Here is a 14,118-nt window from a genome sequence, read left to right on the forward strand (position 1 = left end):
TCTAGGATTCTCTCCCCCCTGGTGGGATAGACCACATACTGTGTGAATGTTGGTAGTGTATTGTCCAAGGTGACATGGTTAAAGCCACCCAAGATCACAGTGAAGGCACTTGGGTGCTGATAGTGTCACATGCAGCTGTGGGGTTAGCAGAGGGAGGAACATAAACAGCCACCAGGATCACATGGGTGAACTCCCTGAGTAAATAATACAGCCGGAGTCCAACAGCATACAGTTCAATGTCCGGGCAGCAAATCCTTTCTTTGATTGTTATGTAGGCAGGGTTACACCACCAGTTGTTAACAAGAACAACAAGCCCCCCTCCTTTCTGCTTACTGCTAGCGGCGCTGTCCCTATCAGCCCGAACAGTGCGGAAGCCTTCCACGGATGCGTTGTCTTCTGGAATATCCTGGTGCATGCGTAATTTGATGAACCAATCAAGCTACACTCCCGGTATTCCCTCTGACTCCATGCTAGTGCTGTTAGTTCACCCATCTTGTTTGCTAGCAACCGAACGTTCCCCGTTATAATAGGCAGCAGACATGGTTTGTACCTCCTTCTCTCTTTGAGGCTCTGCTGTCTCACCGTCTCCTTCCTTTTCCTTTTCTGTTCTCCACCTCTGCATCCTGCGTGTTTTCCTCCAGATCTGACCAATAAGCTAGCCGACATCAGGGCAATCAGCTGATCTCTGAAGTAAACAACCTGTGCGGTGTGTAGGGGCTTTTACACAATAAAAGTAACAGTTCCGCGGCCACAAGCAGAACAAAACTCTCTCAATCCACATGAATGAAAGGTAAGCTATTAAAACAGACGGGCACTCTAATTACAAAGAAAAGGACAAAGAAATAAGTAAGAAAACAGTTAAACTAAAGCGAAAAAGCAGGAGCAGCTGTAACAGGCTGCATGCTGGCTGATGGATGCGCACGAGGGGCACATATATGATCTTCCTCACAAATAAAATAAAATAAAATAAAATAAAATAATAACAACAAAGGTCGATCAAATGGACAGATATGGCACAGCCGTGATGATCCACTTGGTAAAATAAATCCGTTGGGCATCTTTGTTGGCCTTCAGACAACAATTTTGATGGATAAAGGACCAAACGGGACAGACAAAAGAAGAAAAAAAATGTATGAACACAAAGGCGACAGCACAAAGCAAAGATAAACACCAGCCACTATTTTCCTGAAACATGATCTAAAATCAGCTGATTGTAGCACAAGTACAAGTGACTTTGAAAGGCAAACTAACAATTCCAAGGAATTGACCTACTGGAAACTCAATTCCAATCCATATTTTTAGCCAGAGCCAGACTGTTAATGTGGCATATCAGGAATTTGACTGGGGGGCTGACAGACTTTTGGGTCGATGGGTCAATTGAAGTACTGGCTGTGCACCAGCCCTATAATCTCTGAAAGCAGTCCATTCAATTACTTTCATTACTGACACTGTATTGCCCAATCAAATCTCTTAACATAGCTGTTCCCTCCCCTACCTTTGCTGTGCACTCACGCAGCTTGTAGAGCAGAATGTAGTGTGGAAGAAATGGCAAAAATTGTGCAACTGAAAAGCTAAGAGACGTGTTATACATGCTAGATGTCAGGGCTGCTGTGTAGAAATGTCTAGAACTGTACAAGATTAACGGGACCCCAAGACCCTTAATCAGGAATTCAATGGACATGACACAAACAACACTAAAGGCCAACTTCAAGCCAATTGCAGAAGTCACCATCAAGTGCAGCATCTACCAAGGAGATGCTCTGTCCCCACTGCTGTCCTGCATGGGCCTGAACTCCCTCAGTGAGATCATTGGCAAGACTGGCTACAGATACCAACGACAGAATGGAGCAATCGTCAGCAACCTCCTCCACATGGATGATATCAACCTGTATGCCAAGAGTGAATCATCGATTAACCGATCCACACCACTAGGATCTACAGCAACATTGGAACGTCATTCGGACTGGAGAAGTGTAGTTGGATGGTAACAAAGAGAGGGAAAGTAGTCAGAACTGAGGGGAATATACTACCAGAAGGCAATATTGCAGACATCAAGCACAGCTACAAGTACCTTGTGAGCCCACAGGCAAATGGGAATCATGAAGAGGCCGCTAGAAAAACTGCAACCACCAAATACCTGGATAGAGTCAGGCAAGTCCTGCGGAGGATACAAGATTTGGAAGAACAAGATTTGGGGCAATCAATACCTATGCCCTGCCAATAATCAGATACCCTGCTGGGATTATAAATTGGCCAAATGTGGAGATAGAAGCCCTCTCCGTGAATCGCTACCTTATCGCTGTGGAGGGGTTTGTGTGTCCCAGGGATCCCAGGGGCTTTGTTGTCTGGGGGCTTTTGCCGCCTGGTAGGGTCTCCCATGGCAAATTGGTCCTGGGTGAGGGACCAGACAAAGAGCGATTCAGAAGACCCTTATGAAGAGAACATCAAGGGAACAATTTACCCTGCCCGGAATAGGGTTACCGGGGCCCCGCCCTGGAACCAGGCCCGGAGAGGGTGCCCGAGGGCGAGCGTCTGGTGGCCGGGCCTTAGTCCATAGGGCCCGGCCGGGCACAGCCCGAAAAGGAGACATGGGCCCATCCTCCCGCAGGCCCACCACCCGCAGGAGGCGCCACAGGGGTCGGGTGCATTGTGGGATGATCTGATATCGTCGTGTTGGTGTTGTTCCCAGACCATCATGAAAATGTTGTTCCAGAATCAACATTGCAAGTGACCAATCACATTGTTGTGATGTTATTCTTTGACGCGCCAAGCCATTTGTGCATTTATGAAATTCCAATGTTGCAAGGACAATATTAATTCTGCTTAGCGTTTATTAAAGGGTCAGGGTCAGGGTCAGGGTCCGTTGATCGGCGGACAGAGGCGGTTTCTCGCAGCTTAAGTATAGTTTTTAGTTTTACAGCGTTTTTTCCCGAAGTCGCAAAAGTATGACGTCACAACATTCTGATTGGTCACTTGCAATGTTGATCCTGGAACAACATTTACTATGTTGATCTGGGAATAACACCAACACGACGATATCAGATCGTGCGTGCATTGTGTGCCGGGTGGTGGCCAGGAGCGGAGGCCCTGGCGGACTGATCCCCAGCTGCTAAGACTGGCAATAGGGACATGGAATGTCACCTCTCTGGTGGGGAAGGAGCCTGAGTTAGTGCGTGAGGTTGAGAGGTACTGGCTAGATATAGTCGGGCTCACCTCTACGCATGGCTTGGGCTCTGGAACCAGTCTCCTGGAAAGGGGCTGGACTCTGTCTCAGTCTGGAGTTGCCCCTGGTGAGAGGCGGCAGGCTGGGCTGGGTATTCTAATATCCCCTCGGCTTGCTGCCGGTACATTGGGGTTTTTCCCGGTGGATGAGAGGGTTTCTTCCCTGCGCCTTCGGGTCGGGGAACGGGTCCTGACTGTCATCTGCGCTTATGCGCCGAGTGGCAGTTCAGAGTAGCCAGCCTTCTTAGAGTCACTGGGGGGGGGGGGGGGGGGGGGGTGCTGGAAGGTGCTCCACTTGGAGATTCTGTTGTCCTGCTGGGAGACTTCAATGCTCACGTGGGTAACAACAGCGTGACCTGGAGGGGCGTGATTGGGAGGAACGGCCTCCCTGATCTGAACCCGAGCGGTGTTTTGTTATTGGACTTCTGTGAAAATCACAGTTTGGCCATAACGAACACCTTGTTCGAACATAAGAGTGTCCATAAGTGCACGTGGCACCAGGACGCTCTAGGCCGCAGGTCGATGATCGATTTTGTAATCGTATCACCAGACCTGTGACCATATGTTCTGGACACTCGAGTAAAGAGAGGGGCTGAGCTGTCAACTGATCACCACCTGGTGGTGAGTTGGATCAGGTGGCGGGGGAGGACGCTGGACAGACCTGGTGCACCTAAACACGTAGTGAGGGTGTGCTGGGAACATCTAGCAGAGGCCCCAGTCCGCGAGATCTTCAACGCACACCTCCGGCAGAGCTTCAACAGCATTCCGAGGGAGACTGGGGACATTGAGTCCGAATGGACCATGTTCAGCGTCTCCATTGCCGAAGCTGCTGCATTGAGCTGCGGCCGCAAGGTGGTTGGTGCCTGCCATGGTGGTAATCCACGAACCAAATGGTGGACACCAGAGGTGAAGGGAGCCACCAGGCTGAAGAAGGAGTTCTATCGGGCTTGGTTAGCCTGTGGGACTTCGGAGGCAGCCGACAGGTATCGATAGGCCAAGCGGAATGTGGCCTCAAAGAGATTCTGGCAAACCGTCAGGCGTTTCAGGAGGGGAAAGTGGTGCTCTACCTGCACTGTGTATAGCGCTGGCGGAGCGCTGCTGACATCGACTGAGAAAATTGTCAGGCGGTGGAAGGAATACTTCGAGGACCTCCTTAATCCCACTGACACGTCTTCCGAGGAGGAAGCAGAGTCTGGGGATGAGGGGAATGACCCGCCAATTTCCGGGGGCGAGGTCACTGAGGCAGTTAAACAACTCCTTGGTGGCAGAGCCCCTGGTGTTGATGAGGTCCGCTCCGAGTTCCTGAAGGCTCTGGACGTTGTGGGGCTATCCTGGTTGACACGTCTCTACAATGTTGCGTGGAGATCAGGGGCAGTACCCCTGGGAAAGTCTATGCCAGGGTGCTGGAAAGGAGAGTTCGTCCACTAGTCGAACCTCAGATACAGGAGGAACAATGCGGTTTTCGTCCTGGTCATGGAACACTGGACCAGCTCTTCATCCTCTCAAGGATACTTGAGGATGCATGGGAGTTTGCCCAACCAGTCTACATGTGTTTTGTGGACTTGGAGAAGGCATTCAACCGTGTCCCTCGGGATGTCCTGTGGGAGGTGCTTCAGGAGTATGGGGTGTCTGGCCCACTGCTATGGGCCATTCGATCCCTATACAACCGTTGCAGGAGCTTGGTTCGCATTGCCGGCAATAAGGCGGACTCGTTCCCGGTGGGTGATGGGCTCCGCCAGGGCTGCCCTTTGTCACCGATTCTGTTCATAATTTTTATGGACAGGATTTCTAGGTGCAGCCAAGTGGCGGAGGGGCTTTCACTTTGGTGGCCTGGTGGGATGATGTGGTTCTGTTGGCTTCATCGGGTGAGGGCCTCCAGCTCGCACTGGAACGGTTCGCAGCCGAGTGTGAAGCAGCGGGAATGAGGATCAGCACCTCCAAATCTGAGGCCATGGTTCTCAGCCGGAAAAGGATGGAGTGCCCACTCCGGGTCGGGGATGAGTTCCTGCCCCAAGTGGAGGAGTTCAAGTATCTCGGGGTCTTGTTCACGAGTGATGGGAGAAGGGAGCGGGAGATCAACAGACGGACTGGTGCTGCACCTGCAGTGATGCGGACGCTGCACCGGTCCGTCGTGGTGAAGAGGGAGCTGAGTGTAAAAGCGAAGGTCTCAATTTACCGGTTGATCTACGTCCCTACCCTACCTACATCAGGAAAAAGGAACATAAGAAGCTGGAGACATACCAAGGGCTCAGAGAAGAGCTCCTCTGTGGGGAACACTGGGAGTGATCCCCAAGCTGGGCAAGTGGCTCCAGCAGGCCCTGGCCAAATATCAGAAATCTCTGTCCAGAAGAGCGCAGTCGTAGGAACAGGAAAGATACTGCACAGGATCCTGAAGCTCCCAGAACTCTGAAAGAGAGCCCAAACTTGAAGCATAAATACCGCCCTCAGGGCAAGTGGGGAATTTTATATGTATTAAAAAATCCCCTCTCACCCCAGCTGCAGTGCTGCATAGGATGCACCCTTGCAACAATTCAGTTTGAGAAATGTTCTGCTTTCCTGATATTGATCAACTGGTCTTGTTGCAAAGTGGAAGTGTTTAGGAATCACAGCAACTCAGCCACAAAGTGGCAGCCGATGTAAAGTTACAGAGCAGGGCTGCTGAGTGGGCCGGGCATTGTGTGTAAGACTCCAACACTCCGCTGACTCAATAACTGCAGAGCTCCAAACCTCCTCTAGCATCGACATAATTATAGAAACTGTGTACCAACAGCTCAATGGCACTGGTCTCCAGTGGAGAGTAGTTCTTACAGGTAAATGTCTAGGTGGGCCACTACTTTTGTCGAGTGCACACTGATGAAAGCTTTTCTAAATGGATGAGTGAAAGTGAGGTAAAGTACAGTGCTGGAATCAATTCAGCCAGGTTCCTCCAATAGACAGGAAACGTCACATTGATTAATTCTACCATAAATTTCAAATCAAACAAACTCCATCGCATATGTCATGCTGAGGGAGGACCACAGTGAAAGGCATATTGGATTTTTAATAAGAAGAAAATATCAGCCTCAATGTAACTAAGAAGACATTACCAAGAGGCTTCAGTGAGTGAACTTTCTGTCAGGTGACTCAACAGAAGAAAGCCAGAAGGAGACAGATGGGAGGGAAGAAAAAAACACTTACCCTGTAACCCTGTTTTACATCAGCGGCTATTGAGACAGAGTGTGGTCTGTGCTGCTGTGCTGTGAACAGTGTGGGCCAATGGATAGTGACACCTTATTTATTATCCTGAAGAGGAATAATGATATTGCTTTGGCCTATGATGCAGAGCAGGCCAGAGCCACAAAGTTGGGGTTGGGTTTACGGTGGCCTTGAGAGCCTAACAGAGTCTGACTTAAAGAAGCCAGAAAAAATCTCTACCAGACACGTGATGGTGATCTGTCAAGATATAAGAAGTTTTATTCTTTTTTCTTTCATACTTAATGTGATTTGTTGAAACCAAATTCATTATCAGTGCATTGGGTCATTGTTTGTTGATGAAGATGATGATCTCACTTATGCACAACATCACTCACAGTATAATTTCATTCATTTCATTTCATTTATTTATTCATTTTCAGGCACAACAAATACCTATATTGAACATAAAATACACAAAACAAAAAACAAAACTTCCCTGAAAAAGGAGTGGGACGAAGAAAACTTATTAAATCCCACCCCTATACTCACTCATCAACAAAAAAAAAAAACAATAAACTTCCCGCAGCTACGCCCATCATTGCATACAGACCCATCAACAGCCCCGGGCAGATACAAGCATCTAAGCGGCAGCTCGCAACCAACAATTAGAGCCTTCATAACTGAATACAGAATATATAAATTATAAATTGCATTACCACAGGTAACAGGCAGTAATAACTACAAGTAACAGACACACATACATATACATACATATATATCTACACACACAAGTACATATATGTGTCACGGTCCGGGGCAGCGGCCGTGTGGAGAGTGGAAGGAGGACCCAAAACGCAGCACTTATTCAGATGTGAGGGTGATTTATTGTTAATAACAAACACAAAGTGGAGATGGCAAACAGAACTAAGGACGAAACTAAACTGGGATAAACTACACAGAGGAGTGGCAAACCTGAACATGAAGGGAGAACAGCAGGGAGAACACGCAGAGGATTACACCAGGTAGGAACACAGACGACGCGACGAGGAGCAGAGGAAATCACACGCTATAAATACACAAAGAGACACTGGGAAATCACACACAGATGGGGGAAACAGCTGGACCTGATTAACCTGACGAGACAGGGGAACACTAACACCAGGGACCAACAGAGGGAGCACAAACCCAGAACCCAGTGTCTAAAATCCCAAACACAAACCATCCCAAAACAACCATGAATAATAATGAAAGTAATAACAATAAGTACATAAACATAAAGTCACTGAGTCATGGTCGCAGGACCATGACAGTACCCCCCCCTCAAGGGCTGGCCCCCGACAGCCACAGAAACACACCACCAGATCCGGGCGGGCGGCAGGGTGCCCAGGACGGAGGGACCGGACCACGACCACGGACGGAGGCCCCAGAGTCCCAAAACAAAGATGAACACAAAACCCACAGGGGAGCAGAGTCCAAAGCACAGTTCAGGAGGCCGTCCACGAAGAAGGCAGCGGCGGCGCGTAAAGAGTTCAGGAGGCCGGCCGTGCGGAAGGCAACGGCGGCGCGTAAAGAGTTCAGGAGGCTGGCCGTGCGGAAGGCAGCGGCGGCCACACAGGCGATGGCGGTCCGGGGGCCGGCCGTGCGGAAGGCAACGGCGGCCACTCAGGCGATGGCGGTCCGGGGGCCGGCCGTGCGGAAGGCAACGGCGGCCAGTCAGGCGACGGCGCTCGGCCAGTAGCCTAGCCAGCGGTCCAGAAAACGGCCGTTTAGCTCCAGACCCAAACGAGGCTGGGCCAGGCGAGGCCGAGGGCACGGAAGCCGGAACCGCAGCAGGCGGAGATGATGATGCAGACACGGAGGCTGGACCAGGCGAGGATGCAGACACGGAGGCTGGACCAGACGAGGATGCAGACACGGAGGCTGGACCAGACGATGCTGAAGATGCTGATGATGGACCAGACGATGCTGAAGATGCTGATGATGGACCAGACGAAGATGAAGATGCTGATGATGGACCAGACGAAGATGAAGATGAAGCCGGGCCAGACGAAGATGAAGCCGGGCCAGGCGAAGATGAAACCGGGCCAGGCGATGAAGAAGCTGCAGCTGAAGCTGGGCCAGGCGAAGCTGACGCTGTAGCTGAAGCTGGGCCAGGTGAGGATGAAGCCGGACCAGAATCAGGCGAGGATGAAGCCGGACCAGAATCAGGCGAGGATGAAGCCGGGCCAGGCGTGGATGAAGCCGGGCCAGGCGTGGATGAAGCTGTAGCTGAAGCTGGGCTAGGCGAAGCAGACGCTGAAGCTGAAGCTGGGCCAGGTGAGGATGAAGCTGGACCAGAACCAGGCGAGGCTGAAGCTTCAGGCTGAGGTGTGGCAGAAGCAGGTGGTAGCGCTGCAGGTGATGGTACTGCAGGAGGCGGCGCTGCAGCCACAGGTGGAGAAGCAGCCGCAGGTGGAGAAGCAGCCGCAGGTGGCCGGACGGGATCCTCGGGCCCCCCAGCCGACATGGCAGCAGGTGTGGCATGAGGCTGGACGAGCTCCTCGGGCCCCCCAGCCGAAGAAGCAGGAGGCCGGACGGGATCCTCGGGCCCCCCAGCAGGCGAAACAGGAGGCTGGACGGGCTCCTCGGGCCCCCCAGCAGGCGAAACAGGAGGCTGGACAGGCTCCTTGGGCCCCCCAGTGAAAACAGCCGCAGAACCAGTGGGCACCGCAGCCCCCGGCACACACAAAACAAGACCAGTAGGCACGCGGGCCTCCGGCACACATGAAACAAAACCAGTAGGCACGTGGGCCTCTGGCACATGTGAAACAAAACCAGTAGGCACGTGGGCCTCTGGCACACATAAGGAGGGCTGCAGCTGCGCAGAGCACTGACCCTGCTCAGGCAGTGACAGCCCGGTGCAGTTCACAGCTGGCATCTTGGCCACCAGGGGTCCAGAGTAAGCTGAGGGCAGCAACCCCGCCTCTGGGGAAGCCCCGGAGTGAGTAACAGTCACTAATGTTGCCAGCTGTTGAGGAACAGGTCCGTAATGTAACAGTTCATCTCCCTGCCTAGAAACAGCGGTGGAAAAACAGTGTGAAAACTGTGATTCAGCTATTACCGGAACCGTGGGTTGTAGCGATGCTAGCGGTGATGGTGGCGGCTGAGTGGCTAACTGGAGCGGCGGCAGAACAGGCAATTGCGCCCCCAGGGAGGCTAACGGCTGAGCTACTGACTGGGGAGCTTGTGGCCGAGCACTGAACTGAGCCGGAGAATGGCGATAAAGTCCTGGCTCAGAAGGGGTGGCAGAGACACAGTCTGTTAGTCTTGCAGAGGGTCTGTACACGCCCACTTGGGAAGGATCAGTCACCACGAAGGTGGGTAAGCGATCCATACAGTCTCCCATCCCGCTCTGAATCGCCCCAGAAAACAAAGTCCCGGAAACTGGGGAAGCCAGAACATGTCGCTCGCACACCGCCTCGGGCTGCTCGAAAGTAAAAGCAGACGGGGGGTGAAGTCCGAGGTCCAAAAGGAGGAACTCCCGCTCCCACGAACAAAGCGAGCCCAGAAGCCATGGGAGACCGGTCACCAGACGCTGTAGCCGCCTCTCTACAGCGCGCTGGGACGTGCCACCCGGGCTTTCCAGCCACAGGTCGATCAGCTCCTGTGTGGCATCGATGAGATTTTCCCGTAGTTCCCTGGATGGATTAAGCGCTGCTGGGTCCATGTTGTGGTCGCGTCGTACTGTCACGGTCCGGGGCAGCGGCCGTGTGGAGAGTGGAAGGAGGACCCAAAACGCAGCACTTATTCAGATGTGAGGGTGATTTATTGTTAATAACAAACACAAAGTGGAGATGGCAAACAGAACTAAGGACGAAACTAAACTGGGATAAACTACACAGAGGAGTGGCAAACCTGAACATGAAGGGAGAACAGCAGGGAGAACACGCAGAGGATTACACCAGGTAGGAACACAGACGACGCGACGAGGAGCAGAGGAAATCACACGCTATAAATACACAAAGAGACACTGGGAAATCACACACAGATGGGGGAAACAGCTGGACCTGATTAACCTGACGAGACAGGGGAACACTAACACCAGGGACCAACAGAGGGAGCACAAACCCAGGACCCAGTGTCTAAAATCCCAAACACAAACCATCCCAAAACAACCATGAATAATAATGAAAGTAATAACAATAAGTACATAAACATAAAGTCACTGAGTCATGGTCGCAGGACCATGACAATATGTACATACATACGCACACTTTATTTTTTATTTTTTATTTTGGAATCCATACCAGCAATGACCCACTGATTCATTTAGCTGTAGTTCAGTTGAACGTGAGCTTACTTTGACCACAGACTGTATAGAAAGGATTGAAATGGCCACCACATAATCCACTAGTTAGTGAAGGTTTATTGTAGAGTGTGTTTGAAACCAGAGTGTGAGCCACTGAAATCTGAAACCTATACTGGGCCTTGTGGAGTCTTTACCACTCTATCTAATGAGGTCCAACTAACTGAAGAGGTCTGAACAAAGGTTTGGTTCAATTCAGTTCAGTTCCATTCATAAAGGAAAATAAACAGTAGCTCAGTTTGGTGTTGGCTTCTGATCTCAGACCTGCTTCTGTAACTGAATGTCGTCCGCTGCATGAAGAAAACATGACATTTCTCTGACAGCAGTAAATAGAACTTGATAAAGGTCAAACGTTTTTTCTTGCATGTTGAACTAAAAACTCATCTAGAATTGTGTCAGTGTTTTTCTAATAGTGTGTGCTGTTTGAGTTTATTTAGAGTCATTCCTACATATTTATGCAAAATGTGTATAATTTTCTGCAGGACTGAATAGAGCATCATTATGTTTAACACAGTGCATATGCTAGAGGCTAATGTATGGCGTTATTTTTGTGCCACTATTCTGAGCGCACGTAAAAAAAAATTTGAGCGCACGTAAAAAAAGTTTGCAGGTGCAAGTGTTGTATTTTGAGGAGAAATGTATTTTGAGCGAATAAAAGCTGAATTTGAGTGAACAAAATTCATTCCTGCGTGCAAAAAATGTATTTCAGTGTTTGCTATTATCCACACACACACACAACAGCAGCCCCTCTCGCTCAGTTTTTGCACTTGCGCTCGCTCGCAAAGTGTTGTTCGCGCTCTCAACATTTCTGCCCGTGCACGCTCAACTCTTTCTGATTGGCTGTTCTGGTCTCCAATCAGCTCAAAATGATGAAATGCAATATCCCAGAATCCATTTCGTCCAAAACTCAAACGAGGCAGTGGTGGAGGAACACAGAGTGGCGGGGTTTGAAATATTACTCTTTCTGGGTCACAAAATAAACTTTTAAGGTACTTTCATGTGAGAATGTTTCTGTGTAAACTTCAAATACCTGCTCGATTCATCAAGACATCACATATTTGCATAAGTGCTCTAACGTTTTCGGAGCTGCGCAAATGCAAAAACTGAGTGAGAGGGGCTGTTATTGTGTGTGAGTGTGGATAACAGCAAACACTGAAATACAGTTTTTGCACACAGGAATGAATTTTGTTCACTCAAATTCAGCTTTTCTTTGCTCAAAATAAACTTCTCCTCAAAATACAACACTTGTACCTGCAAACTTTTTTCACGTGCGCTCAAATTTGTTTTACGTGTGCTCAGAATAGTGGCACAAAAATAACGCCATACTAATGTACCTAATAATTTAACAAACAGGAAGTTTTGGCTCTAAGTTTGTACAATGGGAGGAAGGGTAGCCTCATCTTTTATATAGTCATTGTGTAGCTCTCTCTGTGTCTGAGGGCGGGTCTGTCTCCTGTTAACAATGACTGCAGCTGGGAAAGCTGAGAGGCTGGTGGTTTGTGCACGGGCATTGTGGGTAAACCACTATTCTGGCCACAATCTGATGGGCGAGCAACATAGGAGGCAAGCTGCGCTGCTTTCACTGCCCTGAGATCAGTTACAACCTTCACCTTGTATGGAAACAGAGCTAGCAATAGCAAGTAACTGACCTTAAGTGATTCAGAACTGTAACGGGTAAGTTTCATCTTGGCCAACATGTGTCATGTAGAGAAGATGGAGTGTAAAAAAGTTGTTAATAAGTCCTTTAGTACATTAGTAAGGAAATCCATGACAGTGATGGAGGGGACTACAGCTCAGACTGTGTCTGTTGTAATAAAACAGGCGGGTTGACTAGGTGCAGGCTCAGCAGCACTTTCAGATTAGCATCTATGAGAATGAGCGAATCTAATATGTTTAAGCTATTTTGCCAACACTTCATCTTCATTTTTCATTAATATTTTTAATCTCCTATGTAGATATTAGCAGTTAACCATGCCACACACTGCTCAAGCCTTTTAATTCAGATGATTTTTTTGATATTACTATTTTAACATACTAGACCTTTCAGTGATTCTCCCAGGACAGCCACTACAGCATGATTACAGAATCTGATGCTGGACATTAAACACAATATTAAGTATTTAAAATGAGCTCAGTCTTATACATATTATATATAATATATTATTATATATTATATTATATATATTATAATGTTATAGTAATGTTAATGACTGAAACGATTGTTCCTTCAGTGGTGCTAGTTTCGGTCATTGTGCAAATGTGCTGTTTATAAGGTTGGAAACCTGCAGTCAGGTGAGACTGAAGAAGTCACCTGGATGAGTGATGAAACATTTCTTGCACTGAAAACGTCCAGATTAACAGAATCCACCTTTTGGGATATACCCGTTGATTCACACATTGGCTTAATTTGCATCCGTTGGACTGTGGGAGGAAGTTGGAAGACACCCACAAAGGTACAGTTAAAACATGCAAACTCAACACAGGAAGTCCCCACTCGACCAGGAGATCTGACGCATAAAGCTTCCACTGCACCACCATGCCAGACATCAAACATCACAGCCCTCCCAGAATCTGATAAGGAACCCCAGGGACCAGCAAATGCAGCACATCACACCAGTTTGTTTTATTCTTTAAAGACTCCAAACAAAGACAAGATGGAACAAGTGGCTTTTAACTTATATATATAAATTCTTTTCCTCTGAAATTCAGGCCACACTCTGAACATCAGCCTGTCATTTCCCAGGGTATAATCCCTGCACCAGCCAGTCTCAGAGACACACTCACTACTCAGTCTGCTGATAATTTGTCTGTCTGGGCAGTTGACCCAGCCAAACTGCATAACTGTAAAAGTGTCAAAAGGGAAACAGTTTCTGGACAAGACACTGAACATCCAGTGGCTGTGCTCATTTGCAATGCCCTGTGAGGTGAATTCAAATGTGTGTTGATTTTTTGGCATTTCCTCTACATGTCAGGGGACAAATTTTCTCCAAATGTGTCAATCTAGATTCACCCAAAATCACACAAAAGATGCAGAGGTGCTCATCTCCCAACGGTTTAGCATTATAGTGTTTTCTCAGACCAGTGTGTTTGTGTGTTTGTCTGTAAGAGATAAAGACCAGCATGACTGCACTAGATATATTGTATAGTGTGTGTGTGTGTGTGTGTGTGTGTGTGTGCGTGCGTGCGTGCGTGCGTATACTTGCCACAGGAGGACCATCCATCTCTATCACACAGAGCCACCCAGGGATGCCAATGCTAATAAGAGCAGCTCTCTCTTTCTTTCATGGAGAGAGAGCAGGGACGAGCCCTCCCGTGGTGGAAGAGCTCTGAAGGAGTATGAGAGGTCATCCATTTACAGCACATGTTAATTCAAAGTG

Source organism: Astatotilapia calliptera, chromosome 19 (assembly GCF_900246225.1).
Source record: "Astatotilapia calliptera chromosome 19, fAstCal1.2, whole genome shotgun sequence".
NCBI classification, from domain to species: Eukaryota; Metazoa; Chordata; class Actinopteri; order Cichliformes; family Cichlidae; genus Astatotilapia; species Astatotilapia calliptera.